This window comes from Phoxinus phoxinus (genome assembly GCF_949152265.1).
Source record: "Phoxinus phoxinus genome assembly, chromosome: 9".
NCBI lineage: Eukaryota > Metazoa > Chordata > Actinopteri > Cypriniformes > Leuciscidae > Phoxinus > Phoxinus phoxinus.
The window spans coordinates 24,955,769-24,968,822 of record NC_136884.1 but is presented as its reverse complement, the minus strand read 5'-3'; positions in this window follow the sequence as shown (position 1 = coordinate 24,968,822).

The window sequence follows — 13,054 nt, the reverse complement described above, 5'->3', positions numbered from 1 at the left end:
ACTTTCTGCTGAGGTCCGCTCTACTCGCATGCGCAGTAGATCGGTCTCGCCAGTATAATCGATAATATTTTAAATATTTATAGTTTATATTTGCATTTATGTCAAAACCTATCACTTTCAAACATCAAAATTACATTTATTAATATGTATTCGTGTCAAAATGACATATAAACATCTTAGGCGTTGGTTCTTTTTCTAGCATGCACGCGTTTTCCGCGTGGCTCAAGTCACGCCTGAGACTCGTGTATCAGCAGGTAGTGTGCAAACTCCAACCTGTTAACATGGGTGCCGAAATAAAAACGGACATGCCACACAGCCAGTGTGTCGCCGGCCTTATTCAAGCGCGAATGAGAACTGTTTCGCGGGGGATCCCAGGTGGGCAAAAAACAAAACAAAAAAAACGAATATTCGAATGTCAAATTTTCAAATCGAATACCAACCCACCGAACGAATATTCGATTATTTGAATATTCGGGTCCAGCCCTAGTATTTATACCTTATAATTTCTTACATTTATTAGTAAAGTACAAAAATCATCCGAATCTACCAAAAATAAGCCTGACTAACCGAAATGAGCCTGGCTTATACTCTAATCTTGGTTTATGGAACAGCCCCCTGGTTTTATGGTCCTATTCTTTACATTGGAAGGTGCTGTTTGGACCCACATGTCTATCTGGTACTTTACTCGGAAACTGACCATATTTAGATGTGTTGTATAACTATGCTATATGATATTATATGATGTAATGTTATGGTTTTATTGGTTGGAGTGGTAATACTCCCCCTTTTATGTAACAGAGTTTGGGAGGAGCATGTTCAGGTAATCATCCAATCAGCACAAGAAGGAGCCAGTATAAATAAAGCCTTTCCTTACCTCCTGTCTCATGACAAATTTCTCAGCATCCCACCTCCACCCCTTCACCCCACATTCGGCTGGGTCCGTTCATAGATACCTATGATCTCTAAAGTTATGGGGGGAGTACTCTGGGGTCGGGCCGAATTCTGAGCTTGGAGCCCTCCCCCCGGACAGCAAGCCAAATACGCATTATAATATTACATCAGATTTCATTAACATGTAAACTCGTGAAATGATAACCCATTGTTTGGGGAGCAGAGAGAACATCTCTCCCCAGCGCTGGTGATTGTTTATTCATGCCTGAATAAAGACAGAGACTGAGGCACTTTCGTTGGACTCAATTATTTTCTAACAATATGTTTATATATGTACGGTACCACTGTGGTCTTGTGAGGCACAACATTTAGTTCTTCCACATAGAGGAATTACAATAAAACAGATTGAAAAACAATACCTTTGAATCTCCTCTCATTCTTTGTTCAGGCTGCCTCACAGCATCTTGATGGGGCATTAGCCATTGGGGGAGTGTCTATTGTCTCCCCTCATTAATATTCATGGCCATCAACACCCCTACGCATACAGCAGTGCTGACACAAAAACTGACTTACAAAGTTTAAATCGTTATATTGTGGTTTTGTGAAAGAGTGGTTCACATAATTTTGTAGTAAACATTCTAGCCTACAAGAATGGTAACTCAAAAGTCTTGTGCCAAACTATTCAGTATGAGTTATATGGGCTCATTGCAGTGACAATTTTCCCCCAAAACTTACTAACCACGCATAATATTTTTTTTTCTATAAAATGCAAAGATGTAACTTCCATTTTGTTCACATATTATTGTAGCAGAGTTTGTGCTGAATACAGCATACGGTAATTATGAGTTGGCCAAAGGTAAGTTGTAAGTAGCTGAAATAAGCACAAATGTCAGGGCATGTCAAAACATCTCAAGTGCCCCAAAAACCTCTCAGACCCCAGAGGGTTAAGTAGATTTGAAACCAGTACTTTTACACTTTTACTTGAGCAAAAAGCTTGAGTTGATACTTCAACTTCTACAGAAGTCTTTTTAAACCCTAATATCTATACTTCTACTTGATTAATGAATGTGAATACTTTTGACACCTTTACTATATGGACAAGTGTATTGGGACACCTGACCATTACACCAACGGGGACCGCATTCTAAATGCATTGATCTCCTTCCAAGAAAAGTGGAAGCTGTTATAGATGCAAAGTCAACTCAATATTAATGTCAATGTATTTAGAATGCAATGCCATTAAAGTCCCTCCCAGCTAACACAGTACGTTGTGACGACGTTGTCAGTTAGTCGTCATTTGTTCAGCGTGACATTGACATTGACAACGTTGTGAGGACGTTGTGCTAAAGTTCCATTTTTTTTTTATCTTGGCTAACGTTCCAGAAACGTTGTGGGCACGTCCTCAAAAGACGTCGCTAGTTTATCCCATGGAGAACGTTGTGAGGACGTCGTGGTAAAGTTCCATTTTTTATAATCTTGGCTAACGTTCCAGAAACGTTGTTGGCACGTCCTCAAAAGACGTCGCTAGTTTATCCCTTGGAGAACGTTGTGAGGACGTCGTGGTAAAGTTCCATTTTTTATAATCTTGGCTAACGTTCCAGAAACGTCATTGGCACGTCCTCAAAAGTCGTCGCTAGTTTATCCCTTGGAGAACGTTGTGAGGACGTCGTGGTAAAGTTAAATTTTTTATAATCTTGGCTAACGTTCCAGAAACGTCGTTGGCACGTCCTCAAAAGTCGTCGCTAGTTTATCCCATGGAGAACGTTGTGAGGATGTCGTGGTAAAGTTAAAATTTTTAAATCTTGGCTAACGTTCCAGAAACGTTGTGGGCACGTCCTCAAGTCGTCGCTAGTTTATCCCATGGAGAACGTTGTGAGGACGTCGTGGTAAAGTTATTTTTTTTTAAATCTTGGCTAACGTTCCAGAAAGGTTGTGGGCACGTCCTCAAAAGTCGTCGCTAGTTTATCCCATGGAGAACGTTGTGAGGACGTCGTAGTAAAGTAACATTTTTTATTATCTTGGCTAACGTCCCAGAAATGTTGTTGGCACATCCTCAAAAGTCGTCGCTAGTTTATCCCATGGAGAACGTTGTGAGGACATCGTGGTAAAGTTACATTTTTTAAAATCTTGGCTAACGTTCCAGAAACGTCGTTGGCATGTTCTCAAAAGTCGTCGCTAGTTTATCCCATGGAGAACGTTGTGAGGACGTCGTAGTAAAGTAAAAAAATTTATTATCTTGGCTATACGTTCCCATGGAGAACGTTGTAGAGACGTGGTCCACTGGCCTGGTCCCCAGATAACTTTCCAGAAAATTGCATTACAAGTATATCCTAGTGGTGTCATTTGGATATTATATGGGACATTTACTTAATTCAACAAAGATTTTATTAAGTTATCAGTGGACCGTCTCTATAACGTTCTCCTCGGGATAGATGTAGGCCTATTTTGAGGACGTGCCCACAACGTTTCTGGAACGTTATAACGTTATATATATATTTCAATATATTATATGTATTTTTTAATTATTATTAAGCGTGTTAGTAAAAACAACAATACAAAATCTTAAATTATAAAAGTGCACATATGAGCGGGTCGAGCTTCAAAACGAGTTTTAAATTCATGAGATTATTATTAATGTAGCCTAATGTGTTAATTCTAGATGTTTATTTATGTAAATGCTGCTTGGCTGACTATGGGCGTGTGCGTTGAACATGCGAGTAGTTTTCAAACACTGGAGTGGTTGCCATGGAAACGGTGAAAGACCACAGCAACTGACAAAAAGCAAAACTCCATCTCTCGCTGTTGTTTTCACTACTTTTAGGTGAGTTAAGTCTAAAATCACACAGATAATACACAACTGTTCCTGACATTTTTCATGCGTGTTATTGAAACACATCTGTTGAATATTTACTTCATAGAAATAGTTTAGTGTCTTCGAAAAAAGTATGTTAGCATCTCAACCGTTTTTCAACCGTACGATATCAATCCGCGGAAAAATAAACCTGATTGGCTCGTCTGTCTCTGGGGACATGCCCTCCACACATTATAAAGTTTGATTGACACATTTTTGGACTAATCATTTTGGAGAAATCTTGAAAAAACTGCCGGAAGACGCAGTGTCCGGATTACAGTGAGGACTCACGGTGTTCCGGACGGCTGACATTTTCTACTCACGGTGTTTCGGACAGGTAAGTAGGAGTCATTTCTAATATAAAACGCATGCATTTTAACAACTATAAGTTGGTAAAATAATTATATTAATCTTCATATGTTGTATATTTATTATTTATAAGAGCCTATATACTCTTTTAATCGACGATTGCTCATGTGAAGCACATGTGAAGCACATGGCGTCGATAACATTTTATTCTAACGTTAATCTATTTAAGAATTTTAAATCGTCTTAGTATATTAGTATATTGTTACTTAAAGTTTGTCTCGATTACACTTTTTAATCTACTGTAGATCTTAGTATATTGTTATAGGTAGAAATACTGCTCATGTAAAGCCATGTGGAGGATTCATTTACCGTAATGTTAAATAAACACAATTCTGCCAATTTGGTGAATTATTGAACACATTTAATTATTTCAAAAAAGAACAGATTTCCCAACATAAAATTGATAATTAACATAAAAAGACAAATAACACAAATAAGAATTAACACAAATAACAGTAAATTAACACATCTTAATTTTAAAAATAACAATTCATAATGGTTTAACTTAACTTATATACAGAAATTATAGTGTGAATATAATAATAATGATGATAATAATTATATATATTTATAAGGTGACACCACACTTGTGACACAGCCACTCTCCATCAGGGACAGTGGCTGCTTCCACACATGCCATGTGGAACCACAGCTGGCAGAGGTCGCACTGGATCCACTCATCCACCTCTGCGTTGGACCCTGGTGGTAAGTTTTGTTTGCAGATGGAGCAGTAGCTGCCATCGTCCATCGCAGGGGTCCCTCGTCCCCTCGCTGCCTTAGCCCTTTTGGCTTCCCTGTTTTTCTCCTGTTCCTCCTTCCTTTTCTTCTTCTGCTCTTCTTTTTCCTTCTCCTTGGCCTCCAGGTTGTCAAGGTGTGCCACATAATCCTCACTGGTGATGACCCGGGCTTGGAGTGGCACCCGACGCCGTACCCCTTCCGCTCTCTGGCCAAAGGTGGGTGTGATCAGGATGTCCGCTAAATATTGTGGAATAAGGCCAGTTTCCACCAAGTAATTTTTTGTACTTCTATTGCAAGATGGACAGATGGAGCATGGTGAAGTAGATGTGGTGGTGGGCACAACAGAGGAGGAAGAAGCCATTGCTGTGGTGGAGCTGGGCACACCGTGGAGGAGGTGGGAGCATCAGCTGCAGTGGAGGAGGTGGGCACAGCGGCTGCAGTGGAGGAGGTGGGCACAGCGGCTGCAGTGGAGGAGGTGGGCACAGCGGCTGCAGTGGAGGAGGTGGGCACAGCGGCTGCAGTGGAGGAGGTGGGCACAGCGGCTGCAGTGGAGGAGGTGGGCACAGCGGCTGCAGTGGAGGAGGTGGGCACAGCGGCTGCAGTGGAGGAGGTGGGCACAGCGGCTGCAGTGGAGGAGGTGGGCACAGCGGCTGCAGTGGAGGAGGTGGGCACAGCGGCTGCAGTGGAGGAGGTGGGCACAGCGGCTGCAGTGGAGGAGGTGGGCACAGCGGCTGCAGTGGAGGAGGTGGGCACAGCGGCTGCAGTGGAGGAGGTGGGCACAGCGGCTGCAGTGGAGGAGGTGGGCACAGCGGCTGCAGTGGAGGAGGTGGGCACAGCGGCTGCAGTGGAGGAGGTGGGCACAGCGGCTGCAGTGGAGGAGGTGGGCACAGCGGCTGCAGTGGAGGAGGTGGGCACAGCAGCTGCAGTGGGCACGAGCTTTACAATCTAGATAGAGTGCTCAAGTTAAAAACTGGTATTCTTCACATTGTTAGATTTAATTGCATATCACAATTAACATGAATATTTTTAGGGAATACAATGAAGAACCTAACCTGTGTCATGTCCACTGCTTCTCTTGACAGAGGATAGATGCCTGCCTTCCGGAACCCTGCTGTGATGTTAGCTGCAGTGACGGCCTTTTCATAGACGTGTTTTAGCACAGAGGAGAAGTGCTTTTTTCCCACCACCATGTCTCCTCTCACCAGGCCCATGCGACTGGCCAGGGTGCTAAATACTGCCTTCAGGGGGTTGAAAACGCTGATATCCAGCGGCTGCAGCATGTGAGATGTGTGGGGGGGTAAGAGGAGAATCTCGACTCTGTTTTCCCTGCAGACGTCTATTAACTGACGACCACAGTGTGTCTCATGCTGGTCCATTATCAGAACAAGAGGGCGTGCAGGAGGGGCATATTTTATGAAATGGTCCAACCATTTCAAAAATAGCTCTGCGGTCATGTAGCCCTTGTCCGCATAGCCGTAAAGGCTATTTTCTGGCCCACCCAAGGCATATGCCACACTGGGAAGGCAGCGGGGATAAATTATAAAGGGAGGGACACTTTCACCAGCTGCACTAGCAGCTACGTGCACAGTGATGTGCTCTCTTGTGGTCGTCTGCTGCCGGTAGATGTGGCGCCTCCCCTTCTGGCAAATCACCTTCTCCTTTGACTTTGGCTTATCTCCGAATCCCGTTTCGTCACAGTTCCACAGCTGATGAGGTTTGTCATGCAGACTGTGGAGATCAATAATATTTTCAAGTAATTGAAAAAATGTGTCTATTCTCTCAGGTGTTGCAGCAAGGACCCTGGCCCTATCAAGGGAGTCCGGTGTCCGGCTGGTGAGCTCTGGGTGGCGAGCTTTAAAGCGGACCCACCAGTTGTCGCTCAACCCTGTCTCCAGGTTGACCAGAGTCTTCCGGCTGCTTTCTTTAATAATTTCCAGGGCTAGACACTTGACAATGGTTCTTGTAAGGGGAAAACCATGATCTGCCATCCAAACAATATAATTGACCAAAGCTTCTTCTTCCTCCAGGGTAAGGGCCCTATTTGGATGAGGACCACATTCAGATTTCCCCAGCTTGTGGTCTGACAGGGTTGACTTCGGTATCCCAAATCTCTTTGAGACATTCCTCACACTCTCTCCTGACTTTACAGCACTTAATGCTGCGTCTAGCATTTCCCTGCTGTACCTCTTTTTCCCTGACATTCTTCCCTAACATAACGTTACCAAAAGAAGACATGCATTTGTAAGCTTTTCTGTAACTCAAAGTTAAATTTGTAATGTTAATACTGTTGTGAGTTCTTATACGGTAACACTTTACAATAAGGTTCATTTATTAAACATTAGTTAATGTATTAAGTAACATGAACTAACAATGAGCAATACATTTGTTACAGTATTTATTAATCTTTGTTAATGTTAGTTAATATAAATAAAGCTGTTCATGTTAGTTCACAGTGCACAAGTTAGCTCATGTTAACAAGATTTTAATAAAGTATTAGTAAATGTTGAAATTAACAAAGATTAATAAGTGTTGTATAAGTGCAGTTCATTATTAGTTACGTTAATGTTAACTAACGTTAATATGTTAACCAATGAACCTTATTGTAAAGTGTTACCTCTTATACTTATGGCTTTAAGTGTTTTTAAAGCATTGTTTTTCTTTTTAACAGGCAGGGAGAGAGGCCAGGACACACCAGGGAAAGGAGGGAAACCTAACTGTTAATCAATGTTCAATGTATATAGTTTCATGTTAAATATTTTTTATGTTATTAAAAGTTCCTTTTTATAAAATGAAGTCTGATTCATTTTTATTGGGTCCTCAAATAACGTTAATGTTATAGAAATTATGATTAACGTTACTTTTATGGCTTATAAGTAAGTTATCTTAAACATAATATGGCTTGAAATGTTGTTAAATTGCATGTTATTTAATGTGTGCTGTCCTAATGTTAACCAGATAATATGAAATTACACAGATGTGTTGAAATGACCTTTAAAACAGCATTTGACATGAACGTTATTTTTACTTGAGGTGTTTTAATGAGTGTGCAATGAGGCGCCTCTGCTGCTCAAATTCATGTCGGACAAAGTGCCTCGTTGAACGTGTATATTCCTTAAAATACAAATATTTAGCAAATTGTAACTCATAATTATTTTATTAGACCATAAGAATATATATTTTTTGTCATTTTCTAGTGGTTGATCATGTTTTAAGAGCTGAGGTATTCTCCCCTCTTCCTTTTGTCCGGCCGGAAAACCCTCCCCCCGCCATTTTCTGAACAGTCATTGGTGTACGTCAGACACTCACGTTGATTTCTTAGAAACGACTGGCTCTGGAAACACAGGGTTGGTTGGAGTCGAAAGAGGAGGAGGCAAAGATGACACGGATATATATAGATGCAGTAACCTGGAAGTGTTTATTTATAGAATTTGCAGGAAAAGGTCAAGTGTCCGGAATACCGTGATGTCCGGAATACAGTGAGTCTACGTTAACGTTAACTGTTAAGCTAACCTAAGCTCTTGTTTATAAAAGTTTGGGCTTTTAATCACATCTTTATGTGTAGGTGAGATTTTTTTGTTAGTTGTGTAAAGATTTGCTGGCAGTTGAATGGGTGATTGGAAGTTGGCTAATTAATTTAACCAACTGATAAATTATCCAATAATTTGCTGTTTATCGATGACGTCACTTACACGGAGCCACTGATCTAGAATGACTGGATAGTATTTCTGTTATCTTTTCTTTTCTTTTCTTCCTTAATATGTAAATCGAATGTTCTGTAGCTTTGATATGATTGTGACTTTAATCTTCCTTACATGATGCTTATGATGCTTTGGAATCATTTAGAACATTATATGTGAAACATTTGTATCACTGTTTTTTTTTCATGTATAATTCTGGAAATAATAATAAAATATAGCTGCAAGCAGCAATCACCGGGCCAAGCGCAAGCAAGACGACAAGACATGCCAAAGTGGCTGGGAGTGTGAGACCCACTGCAGCAAAGAGCAATTAAAGACATTTGAAGATGAATTTTGGCAAAATGGTTGAAAAATCACATACAATAACTAAAAATATGATTATCACTTTCGACCAATAGGTGGCGCAGTTACGAAACTGATGTGATGTGGTCAGAGTGAAGTGACAATGACACATACAAAGTTTGGTGTCAATATGTCAAGGCATTGCAGATATAAAGCCTGAATAGTCATTTTGGCATCATGCCTCAACTTTGCCACTGCGGTATACGAAAACGGTTTTGTCTATCGACACGAAATCCATAACTTTTACTCGGCACGGTCTGGAGATGACACGATCCGATTTTGGTGAAAATCGGACGTTCGGTCTAGGAGGAGTTTGAAAAAGTAGGTTTTAAAAGAAAATAAAGATGGCGGACAGGAAGTTTGGCTGACTATGGCAAAATTGGTATCTATGTTTTCAGCATAACCCAAGGAATCTATTGAGATCAGTGTCATTACTATAGGCAAATTTATTCAAAAGTTATTAGCATTTTTGGAAATTTCATTATAACTTTTGACCAAAAGGTGGCGCTGTCTCATAAATTTTTGAGTACTTTTAGGGCGTTGTACTGATGACCCATACTGAGTTTCGTAACGATACGTTCATGCGTTCATAAAATACAGCATTTTAGCACATAATTCAAAATGGCCGACAGCCAAAATGGCCGATATGGGAAAATTGGATATCAGTCGACTCAGCACGATGCCCTGAATCTAACGAGACCACTTTTGTGATTTTTGGACAAACCGTTCAGAAGTTATAAGCAAAAATATAAATTCTTCATATCTCCGGACCAGTAGGTGGCGCTGCGCCGAAACGCAGCATGTAGCCTCAGGTCATGCTTGTGATGACATGTACCAAATTTGGTCTGAATCCGATAAAGCGTTGTGGAGATACGGCCTTACGTCTGTTTTTGCAAGGGCTACGTAAAATTTATTTGCGCGGTATTCGAGAACGGTAATTCGAATCAACTTGAATTCCATAACTTTTTGTCGGCATGGTCTGTAGATGATCTGATTCAATTTTCATGGAAATTGGAGCAACGGCCTAGGAGGAGTTCGAAAAAGTAGCTTTTTCGGAAAATTCAAAATGGCGGAAAACTTTTCATGGCGCAAAATGACGTCATTGGGTGCAATCGAATCGTCACGAGGTCAGGAATCAGAGGAAAAAATAATTTTGTTTCTAGCCCTTGTGGTTCAAAAGTTATTAGAATAAACATGAGTGAAACTTTGGACAGTTGGTGGCGCTAGAGGGAATGACTTAGACACACCAAAATTGGTGTATTTAATGTTGGGACTGTCCTCTATCCGAATGTCAAACCATTACAACTTTCCCGCGATCGGTTCTATGGGCTGCCATAGACTCCCAGAGTGGAAGAAGAAGAAGAATTATTTTTGGTACGGGAACAGATACAATAGGTGCCCGCACCTTCAGTGCTTGGCCCCTAATAATAAGGGAACCTTTTTGCCATTTATAGTGCCACCTATGGTCCGATCTGCATGAAACTCGGCACGCTTGTTCACCATGTCATGACACATATGCTCAGCGATTTTCGTGATGTTCTGAGTTTTTGTTTAGGATTTATAGGCTTTTGACTGTATTTTGCCCCGCCCATTTTCCAAATGACCCTGTTATAGCCAACCAAATGCAAAAATTCTACTTTTTTTCAAAAACTATTGATCGAGAGAGTCCAGAGAAATGTCCTAGACTGGTTTGGCTCCGGTCGGGCGAAAAACCAGGGACTAGTTCGCAAAAGTAGGTTTTGGACAAAATTCGACATAGCAGAAATTTTTTCTGGCCTAAATCGAAATCGGAGATGGCCATTTTGTCCGCCTTGAGCCAAGGATTCCAACGATTTGGGGCACTTGATCCTGGGACAAACGGTCTAAGAGCTATGATCAATTTTGAACTTTTGGTTGCTGTAGCGCCACCTATGGGCCATTCGGGGTCATACTCTGATAGGTTGTCCCCAAATTGAGGCCTACCATCTGGCCAGGTTTCACGTCTCTAGGCCTTACGGTTTGGCCTGCACGATGCGTTTTACGAATCCTTAATTACAATAGGGTTTCAGCATTTCATGCTTGAACCCCTAATAAGATTGAAGGCTTTTTGCCAGTTACAGCGCCACCTATGGTCCGATCTCCATGAAACTCTGCATGCTTCCTCACCATGTTCTGACACATATGCTCATCAATTTTGGTGAAGTTCTGAATTTTCATATGGGATTTATAGGCTTTTTAGTGTATTTTGCCACGCCCCTTTTCTAAATGACCCTGTTACAGCCACCCAAATGCAAAAGTTCAACTTTTTTTTCGATATTTATTGATCTAGAGAGTCCAGAGAAATGTCCTAGACTGGTTTGGTTCCGATCTGGTGAAAAACCTAGGACTAGTTTGCAAAAGTAGGTTTCGGACAAAATTCGACATAGCAGAAAATTTTTCTGGCCTAAATCGAAATTGGAGATAGCCATTTTGTCCGCCTTGAGCCAGGGATCACAGTGGTGTGAGACACTTGAGTCTAGGACAAACGGACTCTAGGAGTTATGGGCGATGTAGTACTTTTGCACTAAATCTGTAGCTGTAGCACAACGTAAAATTTGTTTGCGCGGTATTTGAGAACGGTTTGACGAATCAACACGAATTCCATAACTTTTTGTCGGTACAGTGTGGAGATGATACGATTCGATTTTGGTGAAAATCGGACAAACGGTCTAGGAGGAGTTCGACAAAGTAGGTTTTGACTGAAAATCAAGATGGCGGACAGGAAGTTCGGCCAAATATGGCAAACTTGGTATCTATGTTCTCAGCGTGACCCAGCGAATCTATTGAGACCAGTGGCATTTCAATAGGCAGATGTATTCAAAGGTTATTAGCCTTTTTGGAAATGTTGTTATAACTTTTGACCACAAGGTGGCGCTGTTTCGAAACTTCTCACGCTCCTTCAGGGCATCGTGCTGATGACCCATACCATGTTTCGTAACAATCCATTCATGCGTTCTTAAAATACAGCATTTTAGCACAAAATTCAAAATGGCCGACAGCCAAAATGGCCGACATGGTAAAATTGGATATCAGTCGACTCAACATGTTGGCCTGAATCTAACGAGACCAATTTGATGATTTTTGGGCAAACTGTTCAGAAGTTATAAGCAAAAATAGCCATTTTTCATATCTCCGGACCAGTAGGTGGCGCTGCGCCGAAACGCAGCATGTAGCCTCAAGTCATGCTTGTGATGACATGTGGCAAATTTGGTCTGAATCCAACAAAGCGTTGCGGAGATACAGCCTTACGTCTGTTTTCGCAAGCGCTACGTAAAATTTGTTTGTGGGTTTTTTCGAAAATTGCTAAGCGAATCAACTTGAATTCCATAACTTTTTGTCGGCATGGTCTGTAGATGATCTGATTCAATTTTCATGGAAATTGGAGCAACGGCCTAGGAGGAGTTCGAAAAAGTAGCTTTTTCGGAAAATTCAAAATGGCGGAAAACTTTTCATGGCGCAAAATGACGCCATTGGGTGCAATCGAATCGTCACGAGGTCAGGAATCAGAGGAAAAAAGAATTTTGTTTCTAGCCCTTGTGGTTCAAAAGTTATTAGAATAAACATGAGTGAAACTTTGGACAGTTGGTGGCGCTAGAGGGAATGACTTAGACACACCAAAATTGGTGTATTTAATGTTGGGACTGTCCTCTATCCGAATGTCAAACCATTACAACTTTCCCGCGATCGGTTCTATGGGCTGCCATAGACTCCCAGAGCGGAAGAAGAAGAAGAATTATTTTTGGTACGGGAACAGATACAATAGGTGCCCGCACCTTCAGTGCTTGGCCCCTAAAAATGACTGGATAGTATTAGAAATGTAATGCTGCGTTCACACCGGACGCGAATAGCGCGTCAAATTTGCGCCTGCCGCGTCTAGTTTGACGCTTGATCACTTTGTGTCCATTCGCGCGTCAAGGGTGAAATTAACGCGCGATGTTGATAGATCGAGAGAGATTTATCGAGAGAGTCACCGCTCTGTACTTGCTCTGGAGAGCAGAACAGCGGCGTAGGGGTCGACCCGTACAGCGGCGTAACACATTATCTTGTTAGTGAAAAGCAGTTGTATATTTGCGGGAAAATAGTTGTAAACTATAGTTTGTTCCTGTCTCTATAAAAATACGAACTTGAGTCGTATAACTCTGTGTGA